Genomic DNA, 10,593 nt, shown 5'->3' with positions numbered 1-10,593 from the left:
CCAACATTGCACTGTGTCAGGTTTTGTTCTTAAGAACTTTCCACAGCATTACTCACTTAATGGTCACAATATCCCTGTGGGAATATGATGCTATTACAGTATGTATTATATTATTATTCCCATTTGACAGGTATGGAAAGAGAGGCACAGAGAGGTTTACAAATTTCCCAAGGAATTTCAGCTGTTCAGTGGCAGATCTGGGGTTAAAGTACTAGTGAGAATGTACATTCTAAACCTTGTTGTATATTGCGCTGGATGTTATAGGTGATCCCGACTAACTAAAAGTTATGAGTTTCCTGATCCCACTAGCATTTGTAATAAAAATGAATTTATTCAGTAAGCATGCTACAGTGGTGAGTAAACAGATAGGGCCTCTGCATTGTAAAGGGCCTTCTGGTGTTGATGCTCACCATTTGGTCACAGTTAGGCTTTGTCTTCAGAATCCTAGCAGGGACAGGTGTTTGGCCTCCATGTTAGGATGCCAGTCAGGATGCCTGCATCGCTGGGTTGGAGTCCTGGGTTGGCTCCTGTCTCTAGCTTCCTGCTAATGTGTCCACTGGGAGGCAGTGTTGACAGTCAAGGATCTGGGGTGACTGCAGCCCATGTGAGAGACCTGGATTGAGTCCCTGCCTCCTGTTTTCAGTGGGAGGGCCTTGGAGGGTGCTTGGGGGAATGCGCCAGCAGATGGGAGCTCTCCCTAGTTGGGTATCTTTCTCCCAAGGTGGAGGATAGGCATATACATACATTATATATATATATACACACACATATATACACGATACATATACATGATATGTATATGCTATACGATTGCATATATATGTAATTAATTCTGTATCAATCTAACTTTTTTGGGTGAACTCTTAGAATTTCTGTTCACCTTTGAAAAGCTGAACACTAAAGCTTTGGTGACTTCAGCAGGGTTCTTTTTTTTTTTTAAGATTTATTTATTTTTATTGCAAAGTCAGATATGTATGTAGAGAAGGAGAGATAGAAAGGAAGCTCTTCCATCCAATGATTCACTCCCCAAGACACTGCAACGGCCGGAACTATGCCGATCTGAAGCCAGGAACCAGGAGCCTCCTCAAGGCCTCCAGCACGGATGAAGGGTCCCAAAGCTTTGGGCAGTTCTCAACTGCTTTCCCAGGCCACAAGCAGGGAGCTGGATGGGAAGTGGGGCTGTCGGGATTAGAACCAGCATTCATATAGGATCCCAACATGTTCAAGATGAGGACTTTAACCACTAGGCCACTGTGCTGGGCCCCAGCAGGGTTCATTCTTGTTGGAGCAACATTTACAGTATATAGACAGCAATCAATTATGATTATTTCGGGCTAGAATTTTAACCCAATGGAGAAGGCAGCAGACATTTCAGCCATAGATGGCAGTCATCTGTAGGGAGTCTGGCTAGTTCCATCAGCCTCTTTCCCCTCATCAGCTTTTAAATCAATCACTATGCCCACCCTTCTGATAGCAAAGATTAACTCTGAGTATTTAATGAGTGGACGCAGAGTTTCTATTTAAAAGTTGGCACAAAATGGACTGAAAATACTTACTGAGAGCGGAAATATAGAACCTTTTTCCATACTTCAATTTTGTACTTACTGTTAATGATGTGTCAATCTGGCTTGATTTATAATTTTAGGACTGGATAACAACTAACATTTATCTAGTCCAACCTCTTTACAGATGAGAAAACATGCCAAAGTAGGCAAAATGATGATCTCAAAGTCACATCTCTTTGTGGCAATATTAGTACAGCTTGACCCTTTGGATGGTCGCTGCTAAATGGGACGCTGAGCGATTTGTAGTTACGTAGCTGAAGCAACAATTGGAACGCAACTAGCCTAATACAGTTATGGAAAACGTTTCCAGAGATCATGCTAGTCGGTGCATGTTGGTGAAACATTTTTAAACTATTTACTAAACAGGTGCTACTCAGTCTCCTGAGAATTGTAACCCCTTTCCGGGATCCTATGAATTCTCCCGTGTACCAGACTCCACTCAAAGGGTTGAACTGAGAAATATATGATGGAGGCAAAGAATGTAGCAGGGGGCCTTGCAGCCAGGCATGGTACACCTTGGCTAGTTTTTCTTTGTTTGTTTGTTTTTACAGTTACAATAAAATGATAGTAAGTTTCAAACTAAAATAGTTTCTACATGAATGGCCATGACTTAGGAAGTGTGATAGCATTCAAGTTAATTAACTTTCATGTAGCTGATCTCCATAAAATGGCCACTTTACCTTTCCTTTCCAGGTCCTCACTTTACCTTTCCTTATAAAAGGTTTTTATCTTTTATTTGGGTCTTTTCCATTTTTTTTTTAAAAGATTTATTTATTTTATTGGAAAGGCGGATATACAGAGAGGAGGAGAGACAGAGAGGAAGATCTTCCGTCTGATGATTCACTCCCCAAGTGAGCACAACGGCCTATGCTATGCTGATCCGAAGCCAGGATCCAGGAACCTCCTCCAGGTCTCCCACACGGGTGCAGGGTCCCAAAGCTTTGGGCCATCCTCGACTGCTTTCCCAGGCCACAAGCAGGGAGCTGGAAGGGAAGTGGAGCTGCCAGGATTAGAACCGGCGCCCATATGGGTCCCAGTGCGTTCAAGGCTAGGACTTTAGACGCTAGGCCACGCCGCCAGGCCAGGTCTTTCCCATTTTCAAAGGGCTGATTCCTCTTGGTCCCTCACCGTGGTCCCTGCAGCTCTGTTTGATGACTTGGGAATTTGACTCACATTGTGTACAAAGAAAATAATGTATGCTGTTAAGAGGTAAAGAAGAATGTTCTGGATGCCAGGTAGAACTTGTCCCGAGGAAGAGGTGGTAAAACAAGCACTTGGGAGTGACAGAGGTGAAGACAAGCCTCTGGGGTGAGAGGAGAAAGTGAGTGAGAGGTCCCACCAGGTGGAGGTGTGGAATAAACACCTCTGGCTATGATGTTTTCTCTGTGCGAAACTGAACCTGGCAAGAGGAAGGATGTGTCTCTGTTTTCCCCTTTGCCGAGTAGGATGAAGCTATTTTTAAAAAGCTGGGACTATCATCTGCTCCAAGAAGGGGCAGGGTATGCACCCTGATTGAAAGTGAACAAGAAGAAAATGAGGAAAAAAAAAAAAACAAGAAAGTGAACGTGAAGGAAGTTGATGGCTAGATTGGAACTTAATGTGTAAAGGTTTGTTTTGTAAGGTCAGTGGTTCACCTGACACATTCAGCTCTGAGATGGCAGCTAAGTCCTGGGCATGTGCTAAACAGGGCTGGGGTAACGGGTCCATTGCACGGACTACAGAGCAGAGATCGCCAAAAAAGTGATTTCTGAGTACTCCAGAGATACCAATGTTCCTTGGTATTTTAATGTATGTCATCCTGTCCTATGAAAATCAATAAATCCTGGACAAATAATCCTATGTCAGTTTTTTTTGGGGGGTGGGGATGGGGTGAGCCAGGTTTGGGAAGAAAACAAAATAAATACTTGAAGTATTTTAAATCCTAAGCTTTGGGAAACAAGGTCAGATAAAATACCAGATGCTAGGAGACAATGTAAAGCTTTGAACTTGGAGATCTTAAAGTATTAAACAATGTAGCCAACCAGAAACCTTCTTGTCTTTCCGTAAAAAAGAAAGTCAAAGTTAACATGTTTGTTAAAATGTTGCAAAATACAGCTGCACTTAAGCTAAAAGGCAAATACCCACTTCAACTTTTTATTTGCCTGTTGAAGATTTATTTATTTATTTGAAAGGCAGAGAAAAAGGCAAACACAGAGACATTTTCCACCTGTTGGTTCAAGCTGGAAATGACCCCAAAGTCCCTGCTGGGCCAGGTTGAAGCCTGGAGCCTGGAACTCCCTCTGGGTCTCCCCATGTGGGGGCAGGGTCCAAGCACTTGGGTCATCCTCTGCTGCTTTCCCAGGACATTAGCTGGGAGCTGGATCAGAAGCAGCTTAAATGGGAAGCCAGTGTCACATGCGGTAGCTTAAGGCGCTGTCAATAGGTCCCAGTTGTAACTTCCTAAAATTATATGTAGTAACAAGATTTTGCCTTTCATTCGTCTTACTATGGTATAAACCTACAATTTCTGTTCATTTCCAAAAACCACAGTGTGTGACTCTTGTTCTAAGCTGAGCACAGAAATTTCATGGGAGCTAGCAACTAAGAATTTAATCACTGATTCTTGAATGATTTTATTGATCGACAAAACCCAAATTGTATGAGCCAGAGGGCAATTCTGGCTCTGCCGGTGCCATTTTTTTTTTTGGATGTTTGATCTTGGATTGGATACTATTTTTCTATTTTTTATTCTTCAGGGAGATAGGATCATTAATATGGCTGTAGAGTACTCCATGAACTGTTTTTTGTTTGTTTAAAGAGCTGACAATAATAAAGGCAAAGTCCACCAAAGCCTCCTTCGGAGGAACCCAAGCTGCCTGGAGACAGAGGAATTTATTCTTTGAATCAGCACTATCCTGTGTCTCTAAAATTGTGGTTCCTGGTCCATAAGAACACCTCAATAAATATACCGTGAATTTATGCACGTTATTAGGTAGATTGCAGTTTTGGCAGGCTACTGCCTGTTCAATCTCTTTCCTGTGAGCCACTTAATACTTGGCACCTAAAACGTCGTCAATTATTGTGGAATAAGTACCCAGGACATTTTTACTTAAAGAAAAAAATAAAAAAAAACCCGCCCGATTCCAGAGGGAAAACTCCTGTCTCGAGGGCACCAATTCGCCAGTCGGCGGCACTACGCCCCAAGGTTGGTGGGATCCGAGTCCCGAGGCTACAGGGAAGAGTTGGGGACGGGAAGCTCATCTTCCGGCCCTCTGATTGGCCAGCTCGCACTCCACTCACGCGGCTCGCGGCTCTGATTGGCTCCGGCGGCACCCCCTCGGCCCGAGACTACTTTGTGTGCCGGGGCGGCGCGCTCAGGTCCTCCCCGCTCAGGCTGGCGCGGTCCTGGGCTGGCCTGAGCTAGCTCTTCGGCCCACTGCTCTGCATCGCGGGCGCCAGGAATTTCCCGGGTCCGAGCGGGTAGGAAGCATCCTAGGGAAAAGCTTCTCCCTCCCTCCCCCCCCACGCTGTCCTCTTTCCCGTACTGAATAAACTTCCGCCTGAGAGAGGGGCTGTGGCAGCCACGGGTCGGGAGAGAGGCCGGGCATCGCACTCGGGCGCCCGTGTGAGTGTGTGTGTGTGCGTGTGTGTGTGTGTGTGTCTCAGGAAGGCTGTGGCCACTCAGCTCTCACCAGCGAACACAGGGCTTGGCGGGGTCGCCGTGGGAGCGATGCCCCCCGTTAGGGTCGCGCCGGCCGGCTGCAGCCGAGGCGGGCTGCAGAGACCACCCCCCCTTCAAAGTAGCAGAGCGCCGGCTTGCCTCCCGCCAGGAGTGCGGCTGCTCCTTCGGGGCCGCGGCCCGAGCCGGGGCAGAGGCCCGATCGTTCCCCCGGCGCCCTACATGCGAACACGGCGGAGCCTGGAGACGGCGAGTGGGGGAAGCCGAGCTCGACTCGCGCCCCCGCAGCAGCCTCCGGCCGGCCTGGAGGCGGTAGAGGGCGGCCTACGCCCGTCTGTATGTGCGAGCCGGCGCCGCGCGCAGCCCGCCGGCCCGTCTGGAAGCCTGCCGTGCCCCGGTGGGCCGCGCCGCCCTGCCTGGCTGTGGATGCTGCGGCTAAGCTGTCCACCGGCGCGGCGAGGAAGGGGGCGGGGAGAAACCCTGGCACATGCCAGGGTCGCGGTCTGCGGCCGGCGCATGCGCGCCCTCTCCCAGAAGCCTGGGACGCCGAGGGGCGCGCGCCCCCGTTGGTGCGTGTGCGCGCACGCGCGCGCACGCTCGCTCTCCGGCCGAAGCTTCCCCCCGGCCTGTCAGAGCCGCCGTGGCGCGTGCGCGCGTTATCTCCGGCTGACCCCGAGTCGCCGGGGGCTCCCCGAGCCTCTAGGCCCCCCGTCCCCCGAGCCGGCCGGCCTGCCCCGTCGCTCCGTCTCCTCACGGAATGGGGCCGGCGCGGCTCGGGGTCGCGCGCCCTGGACCCGGCTCGCGCTCGGTCTCGCGCTGTCAGCGACTGCCCGGCTCGCGCCGCCTCGCGCTCCTCTCCCTCAGTCAGTGGCGCCCAAGGCTCCGTTAAACGGCGGCGCGGCGGTTCCTGTTTCCGTTTCTAGCTCTCTCCCCTTTCGGTCGGGAGTAGCATCCTCCACGCAGCCGCCCCTCCCACCCCACCCCACCCCCGTCCTCCGGCCCGGGGCGGCTGCGGCGGACGCCCGGGGTGGTGGCGACTGGCGACGGCGGAGACCGCCTCAGCTCCCGCCTCGGGTAAGCGGGGCGGCGTTCGGCGCAGCCGGGCCCCGCGCGCCTCGGTGGGGGGCTCGGAATGGCCGAGCGCGGGATCTGAGCGGGCTCCGGGGCTGGTCGCCGCTCCTGGCACGGGGCGACCCCCGGGCCTGTTGCTGGAACTGCTGCTACTCATCCAGAAAAAGTGGGGAGGCAGCTCCCGGCTGGGGTGGGGGGCGCGGGTTCGGGGGTGAGGGGCGCCCGCCACCCCAGCCGGGACTCGGAGCGGCGCGCCCGTTTGCCCTCGGCCGTGGCATCCTCGCCCGGGGGGGGGAAGGCGAGGAGGGAAGAAGGGATGGAGGCGCGGGTGGGAGCTGTCCCCGAGCAGCAGCCCTCTGCACCTACCTTCCCTGCCGCCCGCAGCTCCGTCCCTGTAGTCTCGGCTGGCGGGGAGGAGGGTGTCGCCGCGTCGAGGGTTTTCTGAGGCGAGCAATCCGGGAGTGGACTCGCCCCCCCCCCCCCCGAGGTCGGCTCCCAGCGGGGGGTCGGAGCAGCCTCGGGACCCCCTTTTGATGTGCAAATGAGGAGCTGTCTCCTCCTGAGGTTCTAAACTTGGGAAGGTTAAAGGAGCCCTTGTGGATGAGTTCTCCGAGGCTTGTCGTGGGCTGCAGCACCTGCCCTCCCACCGTGGGGCTCGCGAGCTTCGGGTGCACGACGTGTGAGTGAAGGGCCGTGTTATGGTTAGGAGGGGTCCCCGACGAGCTCTTAGGTTTTGTCCTTCAGCGTGAGGCCTTGGGTCGAGGCAGGTGGAGGTGTGTTCCCCTCCGTGTGTTTGAATTGTACTTTACTGAAGTCAGGAAGGTGACCCGGGGAAAGCCACCTTCTACAGCGGGTAACCCCAACCTCGAGGTTTTCGGGCAACCAGTGCAAAACAAGTTCTGTATGATTTTTAAAGTTACGCTTACCAAACTCACTGGCTGAACTTGGGCTTGGCTCTGTATAAACTGTTGGCAGGGTTCTTTTTTTCCCCCCATCTCATTGTTATTCTAGGGGCTTTCTGCATATTCATTGTCTTCATTAAGTTTAGATTTTTATGGTTTGTGAAGCATTCTTTAAAAGGGTGCGTCGTATAGAAAGCATTTTAGGAGAGAAATAACTGAAGTATTAGAGAACTGTGCTGAAATAGTGCAGTAGCTTGTAGTCTTCCTGCTTTGAGATAGCTTTAACAACCTAAAGCCTTATGGCAGATAGTAAGGCCCTCTACGTTAATGTACTTGTGAAATGTGAGGCATGTCTACGTAAAGTCATGATTACTTGATTTATAAATACTGCAGCAGTAAGGAGAAAGTGGAAAGTCAGGTGTTGGAAATTGCGCCTTGCCAGGCTTAGTGTGTGAAAAGGTGGGGAGCTGGAGAGGCCAGGAGGAACCTTCCTGGGGTGGTGTGAAGGCGTGGATCGTGCTTTCCCTGTTTGAGGAATTGAGAATTCTGCTTGAAGAGCTGAAGGGCTGGTATCAAGCCTGCATGGGTTGCAGAAACAGATGCCTAAGTGTATGTTTGATCAGGTGGTGACATAGCATGAGGTTAGTTTGCAATTCACTAAAGTAGTGGTTCAAAATTATCTCCGCAAAATATGGCTCTGTCGTTTGTATTTTAAAGATATTCTTGAATTTGGAAAGTTCAGGTTGTTCCTAAGAGGACCGTTCTACTTAAGATGGATGGGGTTGAAAAAACATCTTTTTGATTATATTGTGTAGTGTTATTTTTAAGGAATTAAAGTGTCCTTAAAAGTAGTGAGTTAAAACTAGTGGGTTGGAAAACTCGTGTTCCTTAGTTATTTTTCTAAAATGCAGTTATATTAGTAGGTTGGTCTGGAGGGGGAGCTAGTGCCAAAGCCAAGTATAGCTTAATCAGTGCTTGAACTTTTAAAAACCTGAAACCAGATTTTAATGAAAAAAATACAAGTGTTAAATTAAGGGTAGGGGAATTGACGGATGCGTATATCTGTGCATATATCTGCAGAGCACATATTACTGTGCTACAAATTTGCTTAAAGATCTTTTCATTGAAATGATGGAAGGGAAATGCTGACACTTTCTTGAATTTTCTAATTTAAAATCTCTGAAAATGCATCTCCGAACCCTGTGAAGTAGTGGTATCTTAGCCTTCCTGTGGACTGCATGAGGAAGGAAGGTGTGTGTTCTTGACACATTGCATATTGCATGCTGTTAAGCTTTCTTATGAATAATATCTGTAGTCCTGAAATTTCAGAAAAAGCTTCAAGTAGAGTCTTGTGTCGTTAGAGTGTAGTAAGGTGAATATTTGTCAAAAAGTAGAGGCACTTTCAGTGAAGAAATACACTTGAGACATCTGGAGTAGCAGTGTGCCAAGGTCACTCCTTCACTGCTGCTCCTGCAATCGAATGCAGAGTCCAGCTCATCTTAAGTGTCTTTGAATAGAAAGCAGCTATTTTGTGGTTGGTGGCACTTTATTTAGATTTCTAAACTATCACCAATCAGGAATGTGACTTTGTCTCTGAACTTTTCTGTATATTTCTTTATGAAAAAAATTTTAAATATGTTTTGATTTTATTTTAACGGCAGAAATGGAGATCTTCCATTCCGTGGTTTTCTCCCCAGATGGCAGCGATAGGCGGAGCTGGGGCAGGATGCAGTGAGGAGCCCATGACTCCATCTGGGTGGCCCCTAGCGACAGCCGAGCACGGATCTGTCACCTGCTCTCCTCGAGGTGCTCATGGGCAGGAAGCTGGCTGGGGAAAGGCCTTCTGGAGGAACCGTCCATGTCTCAGTGGGGATTTAATTGCCCAGCAGATGTCCATCCCTTACACATTCTTTATATCCAAGCCTAGAAATTGACAATAATGTATGTATGGAAATCATTAGACTATTCTGCTTTCAGAGGATAGTGATTCAGTTCTTCTTTATAACACTTCATTTCGTGAATAGAATTTCAAATATGATAAAATAAAAAATTCTCGCATTTCTTTAATTCATATTTTTGATTTATTATAAACTGCATTTGGTAAGTGCCTTGGTTCAGTTAAATTGGGGATGCACCCATTTCATATTATTTCACATTTGTAAATGTAGAAAAAAATGTTTCATTTCCTTTAATTAGAAGAGACAAAAATTAGATGCTAAGTTTCTTTAGCTGAAAAACAAAACATAGCAGGTATTCCAAACAGCTCGGAAGCTAATGAATTACTATTATAGCATTTAAAACAATTTATTTGAAAGGCAGATTTGCAGAGAGAGAGAGAGGTCCTCTATCCTTTAGTTCACTCCTCAGATGGCCACAACGGCTGCAACAGAATTGATCCAAAACCAAGAGCCAGGAGCTTCTTCCCAGTCTCCCACGTGGGTGCAGGGGCCCGGGCCTGGAGCAGTTCTTTGTGTCTTTCCCAGATCATCATCAGGGAGCTGGATTGGAAGTGGAATGGCCATGGTAGAACTGGCACCCATGTGGGATGCCAGCACCAGCAGGCAGCGGATGAACCTGCCAAGACATTGAGTGGACCTCTGTTGCAGCACTTTTAAACCCATGTCAGCGCCATTAGTCCTATTTGGATGAGGTGTCAGCTTGCTGTCTTCTGTTAATTATCAGGAGAGAAACATTTAGAGGACTGCTACAGGATTCTCTCTGATTCTCGGGTTTGTGTTTTTGTGCCATAGAGTTTAGTGTTTAAGTTGTAGTTGGTTACAAGACACACATATTTAAAGTAAAAGACAAAACTGATTCTTCAATTACGCATTGTGTGTAGTCCCCAGTCATGCATATGCATTGAAGGTATTTTAATTGATTTGTGTCAAGTCTTGGTTTCCTTTCCGTTTGCATCTCCTCTCTTCAGATGACTCTCCACCATCCCAGTTTTCTTTGGGATAATTAGAAACCTATCCAGATGTGAGAATACAATGTAGTATGCATTTCTACTTCCAGACAAAGATGGACTTACAATGGAACTGTTCACTATATCTTGACAATAGGATGCTGGACTCTCTGCCATTGTCCATGCCCGCAATGATGGACATATGATTGTGTATGAAGAACTATATTTTAGTAATGATATAGAGGAACTAGGTAGGGGGGAGGGAATTGGGGAGGAGATAAGGGAAATGCCTGGAGCCTATGGAACTGTATCATAAAATGATAATAATAATAATAAAATGTAAAAATGAAAAAAAGAAAAAAACCCCCAACATTTACTTGGTAAAAGTTTTTCTTCCCTAAATAAATGACTTTATATCAATTTTGATTTTTTGTTTTTTGAAGATTTGTTTATTTTTGGGCCCGGTGCGATGGCGCAGTGGTTAAGGTCCTT

General features: G+C 48.1%; 1 protein-coding gene across 1 annotated transcript in view; it reads left to right on the top strand.

The window, feature by feature from the left end:
* The first annotated feature begins 6,008 nt into the window (after positions 1-6,008).
* The window catches only part of FUT8 (fucosyltransferase 8), a 131,726-nt gene continuing 127,141 nt past the window's right edge, over positions 6,009-10,593 (top strand). Inside the window, exon 1 of the mRNA XM_040975437.1 lies at positions 6,009-6,297. The gene's annotated coding sequence lies outside the window, so the exon portion shown is untranslated. The remainder of the gene's footprint in view (positions 6,298-10,593) is intronic.

Source organism: Ochotona curzoniae, unplaced genomic scaffold (assembly GCF_017591425.1).
Source record: "Ochotona curzoniae isolate NIBS_2020 unplaced genomic scaffold, NIBS_Ocur_1.0 contig_2688, whole genome shotgun sequence".
In the NCBI taxonomy this organism is placed as follows: Eukaryota; Metazoa; Chordata; class Mammalia; order Lagomorpha; family Ochotonidae; genus Ochotona; species Ochotona curzoniae.
This window is presented reverse-complemented; position numbering and strand designations above follow the sequence as displayed.